This window comes from Arachis ipaensis, chromosome B3, assembly GCF_059453495.1.
Source record: "Arachis ipaensis isolate K30076 ecotype BB chromosome B3, ASM5945349v1, whole genome shotgun sequence".
In the NCBI taxonomy this organism is placed as follows: Eukaryota; Viridiplantae; Streptophyta; class Magnoliopsida; order Fabales; family Fabaceae; genus Arachis; species Arachis ipaensis.
This window is the reverse complement of record NC_142438.1, coordinates 52696718-52722671: the sequence shown is the minus strand read 5'-3', so window position 1 is coordinate 52722671 and position 25954 is coordinate 52696718. Positions and strand designations below refer to the sequence as shown.

Here is a 25954-nt window from a genome sequence, read left to right as displayed (position 1 = left end):
ATTGAGAACTGTATGGAAGTTTTCATGGATGATTTTAGCGTATACGGTGATTTCTTTAGCCTTTGCTTGGATAGCTTATCTAGAGTATTGGACAGGTGTGTTAGTTCGAACCTTGTTTTAAATTTTGAAAAGTGTCATTTTATGGTCAAACAAGGTATTGTTCTAGGACATATTGTCTCTAATACTGGTATTTCTGTGGATCCAGCAAAGGTAGATGTCATTTCTAGTTTTCCTTATCCCTCCTCTGTGAGGGAAGTCCGTTCGTTCCTGGGCCATGCAGGTTTCTACAGGAGATTTATCAAGGACTTCAGTAAGGTAGCATTGCCTTTATCTAGACTGCTGCAGAAAGATGTTGAGTTCAAGTTCAGTGAGGATTGCATGCAAGCATTTGACAAGCTGAAAATCGCCTTAACTCAAGCTCCGATTGTGAGAGGACCAGACTGGAACCAGCCTTTTGAGATTATGTATGATGCCTCCAACCATGTAGTAGGAGCGGCGCTGGCTCAGCGCGAAGGTAAGGATCCTTTCATAATTGCCTATGCTTTTAAGACCTTAAACGCTGCTCAGTCTAATTACACCACCACTGAAAAAGAGCTTTTGGCTATTGTTTTCGCTCTGGATAAATTTCGAGCCTATTTACTTGGTACTAAGGTGGTAGTGTTCTCAAACCATGCAGCTCTAAAGTATTTATTAGCTAAACAGGAGTCTAAACCAAGGCTAATACATTGGATACTGTTGCTGCAAGAATAGGAGTGGCAACCAGAATTTAGTGGCAGACCACTTGAGTCGCCTTGAGCACATTAAGGATGACTCTACTCCTATCAATGATGCTTTTCCATTTAATAGCTTGCATGCAGTATCTGAAGTAGTCCTTTGGTATGCACCTGTAGCTAATTATCTAGTTAGCCATACTTTTCCTCCTAATTTTACTAAGCATCAGAGAGACAAGATGAAAAGTGAGTCCAAATATTATATATGGGATGACCCATATTTATGGAGGTATGGTGCTGACCAGATAATTAGAAGGTGTGTGCCTCAATCAAAATTCCAGTTTATTTTAGAGGCCTGCCACTCTTCTGAAAGTGGAGGACATTTTGGCCCTCAAAGAACAACTAGAAAAATTTTAGACTGTGGATTATGGTGGCCTACTCTTTTTAAAGATGTTGCTACCTTTTATAAATCTTGTTCCCCATACCAAAGGTTTGGTAATATATCTAAAAGGGATGAGATGCCTCAACAGATTATGCTATTCTGTGAAATTTTTGACATTTGGGGCATTGACTTCATGGGTCCATTTCCAAACTCTAGCGGTTACCTTTATATACTGTTAGCTGTAGATTATGTTTCTAAATGGGTGGAAGTAATTCTCACGCATACCGATGATGCTAACACTGTTGTCTCCTTTGTTAGAAACTATATTATATGTCGCTTTGGATCACCACGAGCAATCATGAGTGATCAAGGCATTCACTTCTGTAACAGGAGATTAGCAGGATTACTGAAGAAGCATGGGATAGTTCACAAAGTGGCAACAGCTTACCATCTCCAGACCAATGGGCAAGCAGAAGTGTCTAACAGAGAAATAAAGCACATTCTGGAGAAGATAGTCAAGCCTCATAGGAAGGATTGGAGCACCAGACTTGTTGATGCGCTTTGGGCGTATCAGACAGCGTACAAAACACCCATTGGGATGAGCCCCTTTCGCTTAGTGTATGGAAAGGCTTACCACCTTCCAGTAGAAGTGGAGCACAAGGATTTCTGGGCTATAAGGGAGTGTAACATGGGATTTGAGGAAGCTGGCGCTGAAAGGAAGCTGCAACTAGCAAAATTAGAGAACCTTTGCCTAGAAGCATATGACAACTCTAGGCGATACAAAGAGAAGATGAAGGCTGTGGATGACAGGCACATAAAAAGGAGAGAGTTCAGACCTGGGAGTTGGTTCTCCTTTATAACTCCAGACTGAAGCTCATGCCAGGCAAGCTGAGATCAAGATGGGAAGGTCCCTACAGAGTAGAAAAGGCAGAGCCATACAGAGTCTTTCACCTGCGTCATCCTTCTAGCTCCAAATTCATCAAGGTCAATGGACATCGCCTAAAACTTTATCATGGTGAGAAGATAAAGGAACACAAAGAGCTAGAGGTCTTCCTCTTGGAGGACCCACCAACAGAAGCAGAATGAGCCTGAAGACCGTCCAAATTAAGGACGTAAAAGCAAAGTGCTAGGTGGGAGACAACCTACCATGGTATGATCGTTTCTTTTCAGTCTTAGTTTTATTTTATTTTATTCTACATTATTTTTATTAGTGTTCATTCACAATTTCTGCATATTCATCTGCATGCTGCATTCTGCATTAAAAAAAAAAGAAGAAGCACACGACGCGCAAGCGTCCCTGACGCGTACGCGTCATATGTGCATGCGAAACAAAGAAGAATGAAATAGAAAGTTACGCGGGAGCATGGCTGGAGGCGTGCTTTAGGTAGAAACATGCCCACGCGTACGCGTCCCTGACGCGTCCGCGTCACTTGAAAAATCAGCCATCCACGCGTACGCGTGACCCTACAAATCGGCGTAAATGGGTGTATGGCCAGAGAGTTATGAAGGAGTGGGACTGGAATTGTGCTGGAAGCATAAGCCCTATCACGCATACACATCCCTAATATGTATGCGTCGTTTTCCAATTCAGGCCATTCATGCGTACGCGTCCCTGACGCGCACGCTTCACCCCAAATTTTGGCAAATGTGCGAATTGAAGAGAGAGTTGTGCGTGTGTGAGGCTGCCTCCGCGCCAATAGCACAATTCAAGTCACGCGTTGATGCCAGGGCATCTTGGTCAGTTTCACTGACCTTTTGTTTACTGTTTTAGGGTAGTTTCATGCATTTTCTTAGTAAATAAGCAAGTTTTGGTAAAAATACACTTATACCTTGATTCAAGCAAACAGTGTGAACTTTACATGATTTCGTGAGAATTTTGCAAGAATTGAATGATAGAATGGATGATGCATGGTCTCATGATTAAGAACCAAGCTTTGATGCACTTTATTTGCTTGATTTCATGACAAAGGAAGCAAGGAAGAGCCACGTTAGCAGCCACGTTAGTCTAACTAACGTGACCACCACTAAGGTGGAATGGGAGTAAGTTTGCAGCGTTAATGGAAAAAGTGATCACCAATAACGCCTTCGAAAGCCATCATAGCCCACGTTAGTTGCCACATTAATTACATTAGCGTGGGAGCTAACGTGGAGGAAAAGGGGAGCTCCAACGTTAGTGGTAAAAGTGAATGCCACTAACGTTCCAAAAGGGCACACCTGGCCACGTTAAGAGTCACGTTAATCCAATTAATATGAACTCTAATGTGGGAGGAGCAAGGAATCACCAACGTTAGTGACACTCACCTTTGTCACTAATGTTGGACTAAGCCAATATTGCCCACGTTAGTGGTCACGTTAAGACCACTAACGTGAAGGGTAAGGTAGAGCAAGGAATGATAGACCAACGTTAGTGACACTCACCTTTGTCACTAACGATGGAGATGGCAATCACCACCACGTTTGTGGTCACGTTAATGCAATTAACGTGAGGCACTAACGTGGGAAGAAGGGGCGTTTGAAACGTTAGTGACAAAGGTGAGTGTCACTAACGCTCTCGAAACTTGGGCATACCCATGTTAAGGGCCATGTTAGTTACACTAACGTGGATCACTAACGTGGGGAAAAGAAGCAAGGAGCAACGTTATGAAAAAATGGTGAATTCCAATAACGTTTGCGAAGGACCAAGAGCCAACGTTAGTGGTCACGTTAGTGCCACTAACGTTGAAGTTAACGTGGGTTAATTAGGTTTGGAGCGTTAGTAAAAAAGGTTATCGTCACTAATGTTTTCAAACTCAAATTTACACTTAACGTTAATGCCACTAACGTCCTAACTAACTTGCTACCATGCCTGACTCACTTTCTCTCTGCAAGCAAAGCTAAGCCCAATGAAGTCTGTAACTGCTTCAACTAAAGATCAACGGCCCATATCCAAGACTTGAAGAGCCAACTAAAAGATCAGAAGAGTAGTATATATAGGGGTAGTTTTGAACTGGTAAAGAAGCTTGGCATTTTGGAGAACTACACTCTGTATATTTTACTTTCTCTACAACTTCTATTTTTTAGAATGTACTTTTCATTTTTGCTTTCCATTCCCAGAGCTATGAACAACTAAACCCCTTTTCATTAGGTTAGGGAGCTCTGTTGTAATTGATGGATCAATAATAGTTTTCATTATTCTTCTTCTTTCTTTTCTCTTGATTTTACTAGAAAGCTTTCGTTCTTCATCCAATTGGTTAGCTATCTTGGAAGAGAAGCTTTCCATAATTGGATCTCCTCGGAACCTTGGAAGAGGAATGAGGAGATCATGCTTGAAATGCTTTCTCATGCTGGACCAAATTGGGATTTGGATGGATATAGTGACATATAATCCTACCAACACTTTGATTTGGGAATGTATGTGGTATAATCAGTGACCAAACTTCATCTCTTCTCATGAGCAATTAAATCAAGGAATTGGGTAATTGTTCAATCTTAGAGAGATTGGGTTACCAAGGAATTGGGATCCAATCACTTAAGATTGCCAAGGAGATCAATGAATGCATTGATTGAGGAAGAGATGAAGATGAACTTGATCCGGAGAATACAACATCTCCTAAGCCTAATGAATCCCCCATTTCTGATCTTACCCATTCTCTTTATTTTCTGCCATTTACTTTTATGCTTATCTTCCCAATTTCCCATTTAAGATTTTGCAATTTACTTTCTGCAATTTATATTCTGCCATTTATTTCCAGTATTTACAATTTCTGTTATTTACTTTCCCACCATTTAATCTTTTGCAATTCTTAACTCAAATTCTGCTTAGCTCAACTAGAATATTCCTCTAATTAAAGTTGCTTGACCAATCAATCCCTGTGGGATTCGACCTCACTCTATTGTGAGTTTTTACTTGACGATAATTCGGTATACTTGCCGAAGGGAAATTTGTTGAAAGACAAGTTTTCGTGCATCAAGTTTATGGCGCCGTTGCCAGGGATTGATTTTGTATCAACAATGATTAAATTGGTGGATAACTAGATTGAGCATTTTTCTTTTGTTCTGTTTAATTCCATTTGAGTGATTTACTTTCAGTCTTAGCTATTTTCTTTCCTTTACCCCTTACCCGCCTGTGGTGTTTTCTTCATTGTTTACAAATAAGTTCACTAACCCACTAACTGTTTGATATATTGCATCACTCACACTAACAGCATTTCTAACTAGAGTACTTTCTGCATTTATCTCCTTCTTGCTTTTGCCTTGTTGGTTGTATGACAGGTAGAAGAAGCAGGGCTTCAACTTCCTTTGATTCTGAACCTGAGAGGACCTTCCTTAGATTAAGGAGGGAAGCAAGAGGAAAGAGAGTCGTTGGTGCTGAGGAAGAGGAGGAGTATTTTGAACCAGACATGGAGGAGAATGTGGAGAACCACCATGAAGAAGAAGCTTACAACCATGCCAGAGAAGGACCAGCAAATCATGCTGGGCAAGAGAGAAGAGTTCTGGGCTCTTATATCAATCCAAACCCAGGAAACTGTGGAAGTAGCATCCAAAAGCCAACCATACATGCCAATAACTTTGAGCTAAAACCCCAGCTCATCACCCTTGTTCAGAACAACTGTGCATTCGGAGGAAGCGCCCAAGAAGACCCCAATCAACATCTCACCACCTTCCTAAGGATATGTGATACTGTGAAGTCTAATGGTGTTCATCCTGACACTTATAGACTGCTTTTGTTTCTCTTTTCACTCAAGGATAAAGCATCTAAATGGCTGGAATCCTTCCCGAAGGAGAGTCTGACAACCTGGGAAGATGTGGTGAAAAAATTCTTGGCGAGATTCTACCCTCCTCAAAGAATCAATAGGTTGAGAGCTGAGGTACAAACCTTCAGGCAACATAATGGTGAAACTCTCTATGAAGCATGGGAGAGGTTTAAGGACTTGACAAGAAGGTGCCCGCCAGATATGTTCAATGAATGGGTGCAATTACACATCTTCTATGAGGATCTTTCTTATGAATCAAAGAAGGCAGTAGACCACTCATCTGGGGGATCTCTGAACAAGAAGAAGACCATTGAAGAGGCCATATATGTTATCGAGACTGTAGCTGAGAATGACTACTTCTATGCCTCTGAAAGGGGCAACACTCGAGGAGTGATGGAGCTGAACAACATGGACGCTCTGCTAGCTCAAAACAAGATAATCACCAAGCAACTGGCTAACCTTACCAAGCAGATGGAAAGAAAACAAGTTGCAGCAGTCACCACCTCATCAGCAGCTCAAGAAGGAGTGAATGTAGAGGAAGAGGGTGACCAGGAACAAGCCAACTATATTGAAAACTCACCTAGGCAGACCCATGATCCATACTCCAAAACTTATAATCCTGGTTGGAGGAACCACCCAAACTTTGGGTGGGGAAATCAACAGGATCAAGGCCAAGATCAGAGACGTCACAACCCCAACAACAATGCAACTCACCAACATTCCACACAGAGACCATATCAAAACTCACCTAACAATACCTCTCAACATTCATATCAAAACCAAAATGGCCCTTCTTACCCCTCCAACCTCAACTCACCATCACCATCTGAAGATAGACTTTCCAGAATTGAGACCCTACTTGGAGGAATATGCAAGGAAATCCAAGATAACAAAGTGTTCAAGGAGGAGGTGTGAGCTAATATAAAAAACCAGGGAGACACCATCAAGAGGCTGGAGTCTCAAGTGGGATACCTCTCTCAGTAGATTCCCAAACCTACTGATAGCTTTTCAAGTGACACAAAGAAAAATCCGAGAGGTGAAGCAAGGAAAGTAAGATGGGAAGAATGCAAGGTGGTCACTATAAGTGATAAGGGGACTGAGGAAGAACTGAACAAACCCTTAGAATACTCTCAAGATATTCCAATAGAGAAGCAAGAAGGGGGTGACCAAGAACCTAACTCCACACAGAAGAAGGAGTTAAGGGAGAAGGAGATTCTGAACCTTATGCACCCTTTCCCCAAAGACTCAAGGGTGGTGTAGAAAGGAGAATGTACTTAAAGTTCCTCAACATGTTTGCATCCCTTCATGTAAACATACCATTTATCAAGGCTCTCCAACAAATGCCCTCATACATTAAATGTATGAAAGAGCTGCTGACCAAGAAAAGCTCACTAAAGGGAGGACAAACAATAGTGATGAATAAGGAATGCAGTGCTCTCATTCAACCAGAGTTACCTACAAAAAGAAAGGATTCAGGGAGTTTTCACATTCCCTGTGCTATAGGAGAAACAAGGTTTGACAAAGGACTCTGTGACCTGGGGCAAGTATCAACTTAATGCCTTTATCCCTCATGAAGAAGCTTTAGATCAACGAGCTAATGCCCACAGACGTAGTCATCAAGCTGGCTGACAAAACTAAAAAACAAGCAATAGGAGTGGTTGAAAACGTGGTAGTAAAGGTTGGGAACTACTTCCTTCCCACAGACTTTGTTATCTTGGAGATGGAAGAGAGTCACCTCCACCCAATCATATTGGGAAGACCATTCCTACCCACAGCCAGAGCACTTATAGATGTGGAGCGAGGAGAGCTAATACTGAGGATACATGATGAACAACTCACCTTCAATGTCTTCAAACCCTCACAAGAAGCAGATCAAGAAAACAAGGAACCAAGGGAAGATCACAATATGGCACTGGTGGAAGAAACAAGCACTGAAGCACAAACGGTACACCTGGGAATCCCTTTGATTGGTAAATAAAACAGTCAAAAGGTGCAACAGCTAAAGGAAATCCAAGAGGAGCTAAAACCACCAGAGTCATACGAGACCAGAAACAAAATTTCCCTGGAAAAGGAGGCCACAAGGAGCAGGGTAGCATTAAAAAAAACAAGGAAGAAGGCACCAAGGGGATGGAGGAACAAGAAAATCCCTATAGAGGATTTCTCTCCATGGAATAAAGTAATATCTGCTCATTTCCCAGTTATTCTACCTCATCTACCCACCATTCCATCTCAGCTACCTAAAGTCTATACCATCAGCAGAGTTCTATCCTTGGAACATGTGGAGATTCTTAATGAAGCCAACAGAGACAGATTCACTGCGAGAGGGGAAGATTTGAAGCATTACCAACCACCCTGACAAAGGCAAAACATCAAGCTAATGACGTTAAAGAAGCGCTTCATGGGAGGTAACCCATGTTTTATGTGTTTTATATCCTTTCAGTTTCTTTTTAGGATGTTTAAAGTAGTTAATAAAGCAAGGTTCATGAATTCCAAATCAACTTTGACAAACACTTAGATGAACCCTTGTATGCAACATATAGTGAACAACAAGTTTGGTGTTCCAGGCAAACTAAGAGAACAAGAACACAATTCATATTGTGTTACTCTTAGAGCCTTAATCAACCCTTTTTACACCACATGGTCACAAACTAAGTTTGGTGTCACCAATGTTGCATATATGAACAATTAATCAGTCAGTTGGGTTGTATTCATGAATAGCACTTAGTTATTTAAAAACAAAAATTTTTTAAAAAAGTAGTTATTCCACTTTCTAATTTTACCGCCACTATCCGAACTCATTAGTTCCCTTTATCTTGTAGGAGAAATGAAGTGAAGATTGGACGAAATTGATGGGACAATTGAAGAAGGAGGGTTCGGCCACTTCACAAAGGGGGACTATACACATGTCTTCAAAGGGAATGCATTGGGAAATGTTTCCATGCAATATTGGAATGAGAATATCCTTGGGGACCGAACCAACCCCATCATAAAAGTGGTGATCCTTGTGCTCATTTCATGCTAAACCCCATCCGTCCATTATTAGCCTACACCATCAATCCACACCTTTCATTTACTCACTACTTTTCTATATAAGTGGCTCCTTGTCCGTACCTCTTTACATGCCAATTTCCCTTTCTTTATACTTCTCACTCTCGGAACACACCTTCAACACCTCTTATTCCATCAAAAGCACTCTCACCCACTCCCTTAGCTACACCCTATCCTAACCCAGCCAAATTCCATCATCTATCCATACCCTTCAACACCTTCACATATCAAAAGTCACTCATGGGATCATCGAGCTCCAAGAGGAGAAAGGGAAAGGGACCGGTGGAGAGTATTCCTTTTAATGAAGGGAGGTTCAAGACCGCCTTCCATGAGCTTCAATTTGAACGGATAAAGCACAAGAAAATATTGCCAGAATTGACATTCCAGTTCAATGATGATGAATGCCCGCAATTTAGAGAGAAAATTGAACAAAGGGGTTGGCAAGAGCTCACGAACCCAGAAATAAGGATAAATGTAAATCTCATTAAGGAGTTCTATGCCAATGTGGCCAGAGAAGATACCACCAAGTCCCCTACCTTCAGTAGCTATGTGAGAGGAACAGAGGTAGATTTCAGTCCCAATGCCATAATGAGTACTCTTCATTTGAGATCACAACCCTCTGACAAGCCAAGTTATCAAGCAAGAATAAGTAATGGCCCCGACAATGATGAGCTTGAAGAAATTGTGAACGACATGTGTGTCATAGGATCAGATTGGGAAAGGTATTCGGATAAGAGGCCACGATTCATTAGAAGAGGATATCTCATCCCGGAAGCCAAGGGATGGTTTGAGCTCATGAGAAGATCTATCCTTCCAGTCTCAAACAATTATGAGGTCAACATTGCTCGAGCTACTATGTTACATTGCATTATGAGGGGTGGAGACATCAATGTACATGAAATTATAGTTGAGGGAATCCAAGAAGCAGCCAAAAAGAGTGATCCGAGTGCTCGACTTTTGTACCCCAGTACCATCCTGAGACTATGTATGAAAGCCAAGGTGGTCTTTGAAGATAGCAATCCAAATTGGATAAACCCTGGAAGGTTAGTTATGCTTCAGTGCATAACATATGTAGTACCTGCTCAACAACAAAGAAGGCCTCAAATAAGGAAAAGAACATCACAAGAAGAACCTCATCAAGAAGAACCTCAACAAATAGAATACCAGCAAGAAGAGCAATACGATCCAACCAATATCAATCTGGTTCACATTCAAGGAGCCATTGAAGATCTAGCAAGGAGATATATGGAAGGGCAAGAACAGTAATTACACTTTCAATCCCAAAGGATAGATCGTCAAGAAGAACTCCTCTCTAATTGGATGAATCAACAAGGAGAGTGGCAGAAACGACAAATGAAGCAGCAACAGGAGCATCACTCCCAGCTCACCCAAGCCATCAATCAAGTAAATGAAAGGCAAGAGCATCAAGATAAACGCCTTCAAGAACTCAACCAACGTCAGTTAGCTCAGATGAGAACATTCAACGAGTTTAGTGTGCTTAATGAAGGACGGCAACTCCACAGGGAAGAATTTAATATAAACACTCAGGCCAAGTTGACTTATATGGCTGGGCACATGCACAATTTGCACTCTGCCATCCCAAGGTATGACACAGTTCACAAAGACCTGACAGAACAAGAGGAGGGGAAAGTGAAACAACAGAAGGAAATGAGGATTCAAGCAATCAAGAAGGACACAAAGAGGATAAACAAAAGAGAGAGCATGGGCATCCCCATGAGTAAAAGGTGGTGGAGTTCCCTCTTCGTTTTATCTTTTTCAAGTTTAAATAAGGAAAATCATGTATGAAATCAATGTTCTAAAAACCGGACCGGACCGGCCAATTGAACCGGTTTAACCGGGAACTGGCATAGAAAACGGTCCGGTCCTCTTACTAAAACTGCTGATGACAAAACCGCTAGAAAACCGCTGAACCGGCCGATAACCGGTCGGTTGGACCGGATCGAAAACCGACCGGTTCGTATAAAACGCCGTCGTTTTGATTTTGTTAAGGGAAAAAAAAAAGGAAAACCCACCCACTCGACGCGAGTTACTCCCTTCACCCCACCAAAACACACCCTCCTTTGAAAGACAACACAGAACACACAGCAAGAGCAAGCCCTAGCTCCTTCCCAACCCAAAAATCAAGCTTCTTGGACGGAACCGCCTCCGCCGTTCGTCTGTGTCGGCGTCTCCGTGGCCTCTTCCTTCTCCTTCTCCATGGCGTCTCCCCTTTCTAGTTCGGCACGTCTTCCATTCACAGGTGAAATCGCTGCTCGAGGCCTTCAGCTGTTGCGCCGTGGTGTCGCTGTCGTCCCGCCGTCGTCTTCCGCTGTCAGTGGAAGGTTAGTGAAACTGTGATTTACTGATTTGAGGTTAGTGAAAAGTTGAGTCTGTTACTCTGTTTTAAGGATTTGAGGTTGAATTTGTGATTTGTGATTTCTTGGGTCTTTTGTAATGCTGTTGATTTGAGTTTGGAATTTATGATTACTGACTAGTGACTTGTTAAGCTGCTGTTTTGTTATTGCACTGAGTGTTTTAAATTTGGAATTTGTGACAAGTGATTTGTGATTTGTGATTGGTGATTTTGTTATGCTGCTGTTTTGATGGCTCTGTTTTGTAATTGTTAGTTGCTGATAGCTTTGAAATTTTTGTTCAAATTTACTGATGGCTCTGTTTTGTAATTACTAGTTGCTGATGACTCTGAAATATGAGGGGGTTGTAACTTTAGTTAAATCAACACTAATTTAATGGCCACTTTAATTTCTTAAGAAAATCCTTCTCTCATTCACTTTTTAGATTTTGTACTATGTCTAAATCTGGAGAATTTGTAAATTTTTGTGCCTTGCAAATAAATGAATGATGATGCAGGTAACATGAAAGACAAATTTTTTCGGATGTAGGTGAAGATATAGATGAGATGTATGATGAATTGTTTAAAATTTATGGAAAAGTGGTATTTAAAAGGAAAGATCAAAAGCCTGCTACTGTAGAGGTTGATGATGATGCCGAAAGCCTATCGTGTAAGCCTCAAAAGCAGTATATTAAACTTGCAACTTCGTTTTTATATGCAATCTATCACTTTTAGTGGCGTGTCTTATATCAGGTTTCTTCTTGTATTTTGATAAAGATCATATGGAAATAAAATCAAATGCTGGTTGTTGCTGAATGAGTGGGGTAGCTACCTGTTAATGCCATATATAAATAAACTGATGAATGATGATGATGGTAGTAGAAGGAGAGTCAAAGTGTATAGGTAGTTGGTGATATGTTATGCTTTCTTATTCAATGACTACTTGTTATGTTGATACCTCAACTTGGAAACAACACTAGATCCCGTTTATAGCTTGCTCAGCAAGAAGAATCTGTTGCTAAGAGAGCTCTCTTACAACAGATGATTGCAACGTTGCCTAAGATTAAACCGAAAAGGTCATCTTGCAAGGTTCAGGTTCATGTTCAGTTAGCATAATACCACAGAATGATCAACATTTTTCTAACTGGACTAGCTCAACATTCTGTTGAAATTGATAATCCTTTGTCTCCTGACATTTCTAAATTAGAATCTGAGGTGTTAAGTGATCCTGTTAACCCTTAAAGTCAAAATTTAATATTTAGATATTTTTTTTACTATTTAACCTTTGAGTTTGTATTTGGATAAGATCATATGAATTTGGTTGATGATTTTTTGTGTAGTGTTTAGATGTTTATTTATAATTTATTTATTATTTTATTCTAAAACAATTTTTTCGGTTGAACCACTGGTTAGACCGGTTGGACCAGTGAACCAGTAAACCAGTGACTAAAGTGGTTTGATGACCGGTCTGGTTTTCAAAACCTTGTATGAAATAGAACATGCTTCCATAGTATCTTAGGAATTTTCAATTCTGTCTTTAGAATTTTCAGTTATTAAGTCTATGTGTGCTGGTCTAAGTTCCCTATTTTCATTTTCATCTTTCCTAAGTGTATGCTTGTCCTTTAGGCTAAATAAAAGAAAGTGTTATGAAAAACAAGAGTGGATTCATCTTGTAAAGTAAGTTCTCAATGTTTGTGGTATGGTAATTGATTAGCTAAGTTGGTTCACCAACAAGGTATATAGGCAACTGTATGCTCTAAATCACATGCTTGAAACACATCCTATGAGATTAGCCAAACAACAAGATCCTAATAAGAAAAAGAGAAAGAACAAAAAGAGTTTGAAAAAGAAAGAAAATAATAAAAAATAAGGCTAGGCACCAAGGGTCTGAATCTTGAGGCATATGTCTGTGGTGCTCCTGTGCAAAGGATATGCTTGGATGAATAAGCTCTCAGGGATGCCTTATCACTTGGTAACTTGGGTTAACTAACCCGGAATTATCAGCTGAAAGTCCACTATCAAGAGCAACCTTTGCTACAGAACACTTAGTATCCTAAAGAGGTACTGGAAACCAAGGTCTCAAGAAAGAAAATAACAAACCATGTGCCTGTGGTGTGTATGTATGGGGGAAAGAGACTTGAGGGAGTAAGTCCTTAGGGGTGTCTTAACACCTAGCACCTTGTACCAACTGGTTCGGGAGTGGCTGAAAGCTTATCTTAAAGAGTCGCCCTCTTACAGAGAACTTAGCCCAAGAATACAATAAACCCTGGAAAAGAGGGAGGATCAATAAATAAGAAGTCTCATAGGGTGCAATCAAGTGAGGGTTCAAGGGCATGATAAGGACCTGAAAACCAGTAAAAGAATGAACCTAAGTTGCTATGCATGAAACCCCATAGACCAAGAACTTGCCTTCTTTAATAATGATTTGTTTCTCTTGTTCTTTCATTTATCATTCTTATGTTTCAGTACTTGCTTAGGGACAAGCAAGCTTTAAGTTTGGTGTTGTGATGCCAGGGCATCTTGGCTAGTTTCACTGACCTTTTCTTTACTGTTTTAGGGTAGTTTCATGCATTTTCTTAGTAAATAAGCAAGTTTTGGGTAAAAATACACTTATACCTTGATTCAAGCAAACAGTATGAACTTTACATGATTTCATGAGATTTTTGCATGAATTGAATGATAGAATAGATGATGCATGGTCTCATGATTAAGAACCAAGCTTTGATGCACTTTATTTGCTTGATTTCAGGACAAAAGAAGCAAGGAAGAGCCACATTAGCAGCCACGTTAGTCTAACTAACGTGACCACTAACGTGGAATGGGAGTAAGTTTCCAACGTTAATGGAAAAAGTGATCACCAATAACGCCTTCGAAAGCCATCATATCCCACGTTAGTTGCCACGTTAATGGTTAATTACATTAACGTGGGAGATAACGTGGAGGAAAAGGGGAGCTCCAACGTTAGTGGTAAAAGTGAATGCCACTAACATTCCAAAAGAGCACACTTGGCCACGTTAAGAGTCACGTTAATCCAATTAACGTGAACTCTAACATGGGAGGAGCAAGGAATTGCCAACGTTAGTGACACTCACCTTTGTCACTAACGTTGGACTAAGCCAATATTGCCCACGTTAGTGGTCACGTTAAGACCACTAACGTGAAGGGTAACGTGGAGCAAGGAATGATAGGCCAACGTTAGTGACACTCACCTTTGTCACTAACGATGGAGATGGCAATCACCACCACGTTAGTGGTCACGTTAATGCAATTAACGTGAGGCACTAACGTGGGAAGAAGGGGCGTTTGAAACGTTAGTAACAAAGGTGAGTGTCACTAACGCTCTCGAAACTTAGGCATACCCACGTTAAGGGCCACGTTAGTTACACTAACATGGATCACTAACGTGGGGAAAAGAAGCAAGGAGCAACGTTATTGGAAAAGGTGAATGCCAATAACGTTTGCGAAGGACCAAGAGCCAATGTTAGTGGTCACGTTAGTGCCACTAATGTTGAAGTTAACGTGGGTTAATTAGGTTTGGAGGGTTAGTGAAAAAGGTTATCATCACTAACGTTTTCGAACCCAAATTTACACTTAACGTTAATGCCACTAACGTCCTAACTAACTTGCTACCATGCCTGACTCACTTTCTCTCTGCAAGCAAAGCTAAGCCCAATGAAGTCTGTAACTGCTTCAACTAAAGATCAACGGCCCATATCCAAGACTTGAAGAGCCAACTAAAAGATCAGAAGAGTAGTATATATAGGGGTAGTTTTGAACTGGTAAAGAAGCTTGGATTTTGGAGAACTACACTCTGTATATTTTACTTTCTCTGCAACTTCTATTTTTTAGAATGTACTTTTCATTTTTGCTTTCTATTCCCAGAGCTATGAACAACTAAACCCCTTTTCATTAGGTTAGGGAGCTCTGTTGTAATTGATGGATCAATAATAGTTTTCATTATTCTTCTTCTTTCTTTTCTCTTGATTTTACTAGAAAGCTTTCGTTCTTCATCCAATTGGTTAGCTATCTTGGAAGAGAAGCTTTTCATAATTGGATCTCCTCAGAACCTTGGAAGTGGAATGAGGAGATCATGCTAGAAATTCTTTCTCATGCTGGATGATGAGCGGATAATTTATACGCTTTTTGGCATTGTTTTTAGTATGTTTTTAGTAGAATCTAGTTACTTTTAGGGATGTTTTCATTAGTTTTTATGTTAAATTCATATTTCTAGACTTTACTATGAGTTTGTGTGTTTTTCTGTGATTTCAGGTATTTTCTGGCTGAAATTGAGGGACTTGAGCAAAAATCAGATTCAGAGGTTGAAGAAGGACTGCTGATGTTGTTGGATTCTGACCTCCCTACACTCAAAATGGATTTTCTGGAGCTACAGAACTCGAAATGGCGCGCTTCCAATTGCGTTAGAAAGTAGACATCTAGGGCTTTCCAGAAATATATAATAGTCCATACTTTTTCTAAGTTTAGATGACGCAAACTTGCGTTCAACGCCAGCTCTCTGCCCAATTCTAGCGTCCAGCGCCAGAAACAAGTTGCAAAGTGGAGTTCAACACCCAAAATGGCACAAAAGCTAGAGTTCAACTCCAAGAATGACCTCTCCATGTGTAGACTTCAAGCTCAGCCCAAGCACACACCAAGTGGGCCCCGGAAGTGGATTTATGCATCAATTACTTACTTCTGTAAACCCTAGTAGCTAGTTTAGTATAAATAGGACTTTTTACTATTGTATTAGACATATTTGGATTATCTTTTGATCTATTGATCACGTTTGGGGGCTGGCCACTCGGCCATGCCTACCCTCTGTTCACTTATGTATTTTTATACGGTAGAGTTTCTGCACTCCATAAATTAAGGTGTGGAGCTCTGCTGTTCCTCAAAGATTAATGCAAAGTACTACTGTTTTTCTATTCAACTCAACTTATTCCGCTTCTAAGATATTCATTCGCACTTCAACCTGAATGTGATGAACGTGACAATCATCATCATTCCCTATGAACGCGTGCCTGACAACCACTTCCGTTCTACCTTAGATTGAATGAGTATCTCTTAGATCTCTTAATCAGAATCTTCGTGGTGTAAGCTAGATTGATGGCGGCATTCATGAGAATCCGGAAAGTCTAAACCTTGTCTGTGGTATTCCGAGTAGGATTCAGGGATTGAATGACTGTGACGAGCTTCAAACTCGCGAGTGCTGGGCGTAGTGACAGACGCAAAAGGAGGGTGAATCCTATTCCAGTATGATCGAGAACCTCAGATGATTAGCCATGCTGTGACAGAGCATTTGGACCATTTTCACAAGAGGATGGGATGTAGCCATTGACAACGGTGATGCCCTTACATAAAGCCAGCCATAGAAAGGAGTAAGACTGATTGGATGAAGACAGCAGGAAAGCAGAGGTTCAGAGGAACGAAAGCATCTCTATGCGCTTATCTGAAATTCTCACCAATGATTTACATAAGTATTTCTATCCTTCTTTTATTATTTAATTTTCGAAAACTCCATAATTATTTTATATCCGCCCGACTGAGATTTACAAGGTGACCATAGCTTGCTTCATACCAACAATCTCCGTGGGATCGACCCTTACTCACGTAAGGTTTATTACTTGGACGACCCAGTGCACTTGCTGGTTAGTTGTATCGAAGTTGTGACAAATTATGAATTGAGATTAGAGCACCAAGTTTTTGGATCCATTGCCAGAGATCACAATTTCGTGCACCAACTTTTTGGCACCGTTGCCGGGGATTGTTCGAGTTTGGACAACTGACGGTTCATCTTGTTGCTCAGATTGGGTAACTTTCTTTTTGTTTTCTTTTCAAAAAAGTTTTCAAAAATTTTTCAAAAAATCTTTCAAAAATTTCTCCTTTGTTTTCGAAAAAAAATTTTAAAATAAAAATGTTTTCAAAAATATATTTTTCTTCAGAATTTTTAAGAATGAATTCTAGAGTTTCATAAAGCATGCTTGGCTATAAAACCATGTCTAAATTCTTTTGGACAGAGGTTTTGGCTTAAAATTGAATGAATTACTCCCATATTTATGCTAAAGCTTGACTGGCTATTAAGCCATCTCTAACCCTCAGATTGGAACTTTAGACTAAGAATTGAAGATTCCTGGAATTCATATTAAAAATTTTGAAATCCTTATTTTCCTTTTCAAATAATTTTTGAAAAATCCAAAAAAAAAATTAGAAAATCATAAAAATAAAAAATATTTCATGTTTCTTGTTTGAGTCTTGAGTCAAGTTGAAAGTTTGGTGTCAATTGCATATTCATCTTGCATTTTTTGAAAAAATTCATGCATTCATAGTGTTCTTCATGATCTTCAAGTTGTTCTTGGTAAGTCTTCTTGTTTGATCTTGATGTTTTCTTGTTTTGTGTTGTATGGTGTTTTTCATATGCATTCTTGAATTCTTAGTGCCTAAGCATTAAAGATTTCTAAGTTTGGTGTCTTGCATGTTTTCTTTGCATATAAAAATTTTCAAAAATATGTTTTTGGTGTTCATCTTGACATTCAAAGTGTTCTTGGTGTTCATCTTGACATGCATAGCATTCTTGCATGCATTCATTGTTTTGATCTAAAAATTTCATGCATTGCATCATTTTAGTGTTTTTCCCTCTCATCATTAAAAATTCAAAATTCAAAAAAAAATTATCTTCCCCTTTTTCTCTCTCAAAATTTCGAAAATTAGATTTGAATTTTTCAAAAATTTTTAAAAATCTAGTTGTTTCTAATGAGTCAAATCAAATTTTCAGTTTAAAAATCCTATCTTTTTCAAAATCTTTTTCAGAAAATCAAATCTTTTTCATTTTTCTTAGTTATTTTCGAAAATTATAAAAATATTTTTCAAAAATCTTTTTCTTAATTTTATCTCATAATTTTCGAAAATAACATCATCAATTAATGTTTTGATTCAAAAATTTCAAGTTTGTTACTTGCTTGTTAAGAAAGATTCAAACTTTGAGTTCTAGAATCATATCTTGTGATTTCTTGTGAATCAAGTCATTAATTGTGATTTTAAAAATCAAATCTTTTTCAAAACTAATTTCAATCATATCTTTTCAAAAATATCTTCTTATCTTATCTTTTTCAAAAATTTGATTTCAAAATACCTTTTCTAACTTCCTAACTTCTTATCTTTTCAAAATTTGCTTCAACTAACTAACTAACTTTTTGTTTGTTCCTTATCCTTTTCAAAACTACCTAACTAACTCTCTCTCTCTAATTTTTGAAAATATCTTCCCTCTTTTTCAAAAATTCTTTTTAATTAACTAATTATTTTAATTTTTGATTTTAATTTTCGAAAACTACTAACCTTTTTCAAAAAAAAAAATTATTCTCGAAATTTTCCCTCTCTCATCTTATTCTATTTATTTATTCATCCACTAACATCTCCTCCTCACATCACTCACCAAAAATCCGAACTCCCTCTCTCTCTCTGAGTTCGGATTTTCTTCTTCTTTTCTTCTACTCACACAAGGACCTCTATACTGTGGTATAAAGGATCCCTATTATTATTATTATTATTATTATTATTATTATTATTATTATTATTATTATTATTATTATTATTATTATTATTATTATTTTTCCTGTGCCCTCTTCTTTGTCATATGAGCAGGAGCAAGAACAAGAATATTCTTGTTGAAGCAGATCCAGAACCTGAAAGGACTCTGAAGAGGAAACAAAGAGAAGCTAAATTACAACAATCCAGAGATAACCTTTCAGAAATTTTCGAACAGGAGGAGGAGATGGCAGCCGAAAATAATAATAATGCAAGGAGGATGATTGGTGACTTTACTGCACCAAATTCCAATTTACATGGAAGAAGCATCTCCATCCCTACCATCGGAGCAAACAATTTTGAGCTGAAACCTCAGCTAGTTTCTCTGATGCAGCAGAACTGCAAGTTTCATGGACTTCCATCTGAAGATTCTTTTCAGTTCTTAACTGAATTCTTGCAGATCTGTGATACTGTTAAGACTAATGGAGTAGATCCTGAAGTCTACAGGCTCATACTTTTCCCTTTTGCTGTAAGAGACAGAGCTAGAGTGTGGTTGGACTCTCAACCCAAAGACATCCTGAACTCTTGGGATAAGCTGGTCACGGCTTTCTTAGCCAAGTTCTTTCCTCCTCAAAAGCTGAGCAAGCTTAGAGTGTATGTTCAAACCTTCAGACAGAAAGAAGGTGAATCCCTCTATGAAGCTTGGGAAAGATACAAGCAGCTGACCAAAAAGTGTCCTTCTGACATGCTTTCAGAATGGACCATCCTGAATATATTCTATGATGGTTTATCTGAGCTATCAAAGATGTCATTGGATACTTCTGCAGGTGAATCCATTCACCTAAAGAAAACGCCTGCAGAAGCTCAAGAACTCATTGACATGGTTGCTAATAACCAGTTCATGTACACTTCTGAGAGGAATCCTGTGAGTAATGGGACGCCTATGAAGAAGGGAGTTATTGAAATTGATACTCTGAATGCCATATTGGCTCAGAACAAAATATTGACTCAGCAAGTCAATATGATTTCTCAGAGTCTGAATGGAATGCAAGCTGCATCCAACAGTACTCAAGAGGCATCTTCTGAAGAAGAAGCTTATGATCTTGAGAACCCTGCAATAGCAGAGGTGAATTACTTAGGTGAACCTTATGGAAACACCTATAATCCATCATGGAGAAATCATCCAAATCTCTCATGAAAGGATCAACAAACGCCTCAACAAGGCTTTAATAATGGTGGAAGATACAGGTTTAGCAATAGCAAGCCTTTTCCATCATCCACTCAGCAACAGACAGAGAACTCTGAACAAAATACCTCTAAATTAGCAAACTTAGTCTCTGATCTATCTAAGGCCACTGTAAGTTTCATGAATGAAACAAGGTCCTCCATTAGAAATTTGGAAGCACAAGTGGGCCAGCTGAGTAAAAGAATCACTGAAATCCCTCCTAGTACTCTCCCAAGTAATACAAAAGAAAATCCAAAAGGAGAGTGCAAGGCCATTGAATTAATTACCATGGCTGAACCTGTAAGGGAGGTTGAGAACGTGAATCCCAAGGAGGAAGACCTCCTGGGATGTCCAGTGATCAATAAGGAGTTTCCCTCTGAGGAACCAAAGGAATCTGAGGCTCATCTAGAGACCATAGAGATTCCATTAAACCTCCTTATGCCATTCATGAGCTCTGATGAGTATTCCTCTTCTGAAGAGGATGAGGATGTCACTGAGGAGCAAGTCACCAAGTACCTTGGTGCAATCATGAAGCTGAATGCCAAATTATTTGGCATTGAAACTTGGGAAGATGAACCTCCCTTGTTCACCAATGAACTAAGTGATCTGGATCAACTAACATTACCTCAGAAGAAACAGGATCCTGGAAAGTTCTTAATACCTTGTACCATAGGCACCATGATCTTTAAGGCTCTGTGTGACCTTGGTTCAGGAATAAACCTCATGCCCCTCTCTGTAATAGAGAAACTGAGAATCTTTGGGGTGCAAGCTGCTAAAATCTCATTAGAGATGACAGACAATTCAAGAAAATAGGCTTATGGACAAGTAGAGGACGTGTTAGTAAAGGTTGAAGGCCTTTACATCCCTGCTGATTTCATAGTCCTAGATACTGGGAAGGATGAGGATGAATCCATCATCCTAGGAAGACCTTTCCTAGCCACAGCAAGAGCTGTGATTGATGTGGACAGAGGAGAATTGATCCTTCAAATAAATGAGGACAACCTTGTGTTTACAACTCAAGGATCTCTCTCTGCATCCATGGAAAGGAAACATAAAAAGCTTCTCTCAAAACAGCGTCAACTAGAGCCCCCACAGTCAAACTCTAAGTTTGGTGTTGGGAGGCCACAACCAAACTCTAAGTTTGGTGTTGAACTCCCATATCCAAACTCTAAGTTTGGTGTTGGGGAGTCTCAACAAAGCTCTGCACATCTGTGAGGCTCCATGAGAGCCCACTGTCAAGCTATTGACATTAAAGAAGCGCTTGTTGGGAGGCAACCCAATTTTTATTTACCTAATTTTCATTGTTTTTCATGTTTTATTAGGTTCATGATCATGTGGAGTCATAAAATAAATCAAAAAATTGAAAACAGAATCAAAAACAGCAGAAAAAAAATCACACCCTAGAGGAAGACCTTACTGGCGTTTAAACGCCAGTAAGAAGCATGTTTTGGGCGTTCAACGCTAGAACAGAGCATGGTTCTGGCGCTGAATGCTAGAAATGGGCAGCATCTGGGCGTTTGAACGCCAGAAATGCACCCTGGAGAAGAGCTGGCGCTGAACGCCCAGAACAAGCATGGTTCTGGCGTTCAACGCCAGAAATAGGCAACAAATGGGCGTTCAACACCCAGAACAAGCACCAATCTGGCGCTGAACGCCCAGAGTTGTGTGCAAGGGAATTTTTCATGCCTAATTTGGTGCAAGGTTGTAAATCCTTGAACACCTCAGGATCTGTGGACCCCACAGGATCACCTCAGGATCTGTGGACCCTACAGGATCCCCACCTACCTCCACTCACTTCTTCTCATCCCTCTTTCACACAATCCCATAAACACTCTTCCCCAAAACCCTTCACTAATCACCTCAATCTCTCTTCCCCATCACCTCTTCACCACTCACATCCATCCACTCTCCCCCATAAACCTACCTCATAAACTCCACCTACCTTCAAAATTCAAAATCAATTTCCCATCCAAACCCACCCTAAATGGCCGAACTTACCCCCCTTCCCTATATATAACCCTCCATTCTTCCTCATTTTCACACAACACAACCCTCTTTTCTCTTCTTGGCCGAAACACACCTCCCCCCTCCTCTCCATATTTTCTTCTTCTTCTTCTTCATCTATTCTTTCTTCTCTTGCTCGAGGGTGAGCAAAATTCTAAGTTTGGTGTGGTAAAAGCATAAGCTTTTTGTTTTTCCATTACCATTGATGGCACCCAAGACCAGAGAATCCTCTAGAAAAGGGAAAGGGAAGACAAAAGCTTCCACCTCCGAGTCATGGGAGATGGAAAGGTTCATCTCTAAAGCCCATCAAGACCACTTCTATGATGTTGTGGCCAAGAAGAAGGTGATCCCCGAGGTCCCTTTCAAACTTAAGAAAAATGAGTATCCGGAGATCCGACATGAAATCCAAAGAAGAGGTTGGGAAGTTCTAACAAACCCCATCCAACAAGTCGGCATCCTAATGGTTCAAGAGTTCTATGCCAATGCATGGATCACTAGGAACCATGATCAAAGTAAGAACCCGAATCCAAAGAATTATGTTACAATGGTTCGGGGGAAATACTTAGATTTTAGTCCGGAGAATGTGAGGTTGGCGTTTAACTTGCCTATGATGCAAGGAGATGAGCGCCCCTACACTAGAAGGGTCAACTTTAATCAAAGGTTGGACCAAGTCCTCATGGACATATGTGTGGAAAGAGCTCAATGGAAGATTGACTCCAAAGGCAAGCCGGTTCAACTAAGAAGATTGGACCTCAAGCCTGTGGCTAGAGGATGGTTGGAGTTCATCCAACGCTCCATCATCCCCACTAGCAACCGATCTGAAGTTACTGTGGATCGGGCCATCATGATTCATAGCATCATGATTGGAGAGGAAGTAGAAGTTCATGAAGTCATCTCCCTTGAACTCTACAAAATAGCCGAAAAGCCCTCCCCTAGGGCAAGGCTAGCTTTTCCTCATCTTATTTGCCATCTATGTTACTCAGCTGGAGCTTTCATAGAAGGAGACATTCACATTGAGGAAGAGAAGCCCATCACTAAGAAAAAGATGGAGCAAGCAAGAGAGCCCATTCATGGAGCTCAAGAGGCGCAGGAAGCTCATCACCATGAGATCCCAGAGATGCCTCAAACGCATTTTCCTCCACAAAACTATTGGGAGCAAATCAACACCTCCCTAGGAGAATTAAGTTCCAACATGGGACAACTAAGGGTGGAACATCAAGAGCACTCCATCATCCTTCATGAAATAAGAGAAGATCAAAAAGCAATGAGGGAGGAGCAACAAAGACAAGGAAGAGACATAGAAGAGCTCAATGACATCATTGGTTCCTCAAGAAGGAAACGTCACCATCACTAAGGTGGACTCATTCCTTGTTCTTACATTCTCTGTTTTTCGTTTTCTCTATGTTAAGTGCTTATCTATGTTTGTGTCTTCATTACATGATCATTAGTAGTTAGTAACTTTGTCTTAAAGTTATGAATGTCCTATGAATCCATCACCTCTCTTAAATGAAAAATGTTTTAATTCAAAAGAACAAGAAGTACATGAGTTTCGAATTTATCCTTGAACTTAGTTTAATTATATTGATGTGGTGACAATGCTTCTTGTTTTCTGAATGAATGCTTGAACAGTGCATATGTCTTTTGAAGTTGTTGTTTATGAATGTTAAATATGTTGGCTCTTGAAAGAATGATGACAAGGAGACATGTTATTTGATAATCTGAAAAATCCTAAAAATGATTCTTGAAGCAAGAAAAAGCAGCAAAGAACAAAGCTTGCAGAAAAAAAAAAGAAAAAAAAAATAGCGAAAAAAAATAGAAAGAAAAAGAAAAAGCAAGCAGAAAAAGCCAAAAGCTCTTAAAACCAAGAGGCAAGAGCAAAAATCCAGTAACCCTTAAAACCAAAAGGCAAGGGCAATAAAAAGGATCCCAAGGCTTTGAGCATCAGTGGATAGGAGGGCCTAAAGGAATAAAATCCTGGCCTAAGCGGCTAAACCAAGCTGTCCCTAACCATGTGCTTGTGGCGTGAAGGTGTCAAGTGAAAACTTGAGACTAAGCGGTTAAAGTCAAGGTCCAAAGCAAAAAAAGAGTGTGCTTAAGAACCCTGGACACCTCTAATTGGGGACTTTAGCAAAGCTGAGTCACAATCTGAAAAGGTTCACCCAATTATGTGTCTGTGGCATTTATGTATCCGGTGGTAATACTAGAAAACAAAGTGCTTAGGGCCACGGCCAAGACTCATAAAATAGCTGTGTTCAAGAATCATCATACTGAACTAGGAGAATCAATAATACTATCTGAACTCTGAGTTCCTATAGATGCCAATCATTCTGAACCTCAATAGATAAAGTGAGATGCCAAAACTATTCAAGAGGCAAAAAGCTACAAGTCCCGCTCATCTGATTGGAGCTATGTTTCATTGATAGTTTGGAATTTATAGTATATTCTCTTCTTTTTATCCTATTTGATTTTCAGTTGCTTGGGGACAAGCAATAATTTAAGTTTGGTGTTGTGATGAGCGGATAATTTATACGCTTTTTGGCATTGTTTTTAGTATGTTTTTAGTAGAATCTAGTTACTTTTAGGGATGTTTTCATTAGTTTTTATGTTAAATTTACATTTCTAGACTTTACTATGAGTTTGTGTGTTTTTCTGTGATTTCAGGTATTTTCTGGCTGAAATTGAGGGACTTTAGTATAAATAGGACTTTTTACTATTGTATTAGACATCTTTGGATTATCTTTTGATCTATTGATCACGTTTGGGGGCTGGCCACTTGGCCATGCCTACCCTCTATTCATTTATGTATTTTCATACGGTAGAGTTTCTGCACTCCATAGATTAAGGTGTGGAGCTCTGCTGTTCCTCAAAGATTAATGCAAAGTACTACTGTTTTTCTATTCAACTCAACTTATTCCGCTTCTAAGATATTCATTCGCACTTCAACCTGAATGTGATGAACGTGACAATCATCATCATTCCCTATGAACGCGTGCCTGACAACCACTTCCGTTCTACCTTAGATTGAATGAGTATCTCTTAGATCTCTTAATCAGAATATTCGTGGTGTAAGCTAGATTGATGGCGGCATTCATGAGAATCCGGAAAGTCTAAACCTTGTCTGTGGTATTCCGAGTAGGATTCAGGGATTGAATGACTGTGACGAGCTTCAAACTCGCGAGTGCTGGGCGTAGTGACAGACACAAAAGGAGGGTGAATCCTATTCCAGTATGATCGAGAACCTCAGATGATTAGCCATGCTGTGACAGAGCATTTGGACCATTTTCACAAGAGGATGGGATGTAGCCATTGACAACGGTGATGCCCTTACATAAAGCCAGCCATAGAAAGGAGTAAGACTAATTGGATGAAGACAGCAGGAAAGCAAAGGTTCAGAGGAACGAAAGCATCTCTATGCGCTTATCTGAAATTCTCACCAATGATTTACATAAGTATTTCTATCCTTCTTTTATTATTTAATTTTCAAAAACTCCATAATTATTTTATATCCGCCTGACTGAGATTTACAAGGTGACCATAGCTTGCTTCATACCAACAATCTCCGTGGGATCGACCCTTACTCACGTAAGGTTTATTACTTGGACGACCCAGTGCACTTGCTGGTTAGTTGTATCGAAGTTGTGATAAATTATGAATTGAGATTAGAGCACCAAGTTTTTGGAGCCATTACCAGATATCACAATTTCGTGTACCACTGGACCAAATTGGGGTTTGGATGGATATAGTGACATATAATCCTACCAACACTTTGATTTGGGAACGTATGTGGTATAATCAGTGACCAAACTTCATCTCTTATCATGAGCAATTAAATCAAGGAATTGGGAAATTGTTCAAGCTTAGAGAGATTGGGTTGCCAAGGAATTGGGATCCAATCACTTAAGATTGCCAAGGAGATCAATGAATGCATTGATTGAGGAAGAGATGAAGATGAACTTGATCAGGAGAATACAACATCTCCTGAGC

The 25954-nt window shown here is 39.7% G+C and overlaps 1 non-coding gene across 1 annotated transcript; it reads right to left on the bottom strand.

The window, feature by feature from the left end:
• Window positions 1-5924: 5924 nt before the first annotated feature.
• On the bottom strand, window positions 5925-6031 carry LOC148570647 (small nucleolar RNA R71). The gene has a single exon (XR_015908031.1). It is a non-coding gene; the product is annotated as a small nucleolar RNA R71 (small nucleolar RNA).
• Window positions 6032-25954: the final 19923 nt, after the last annotated feature.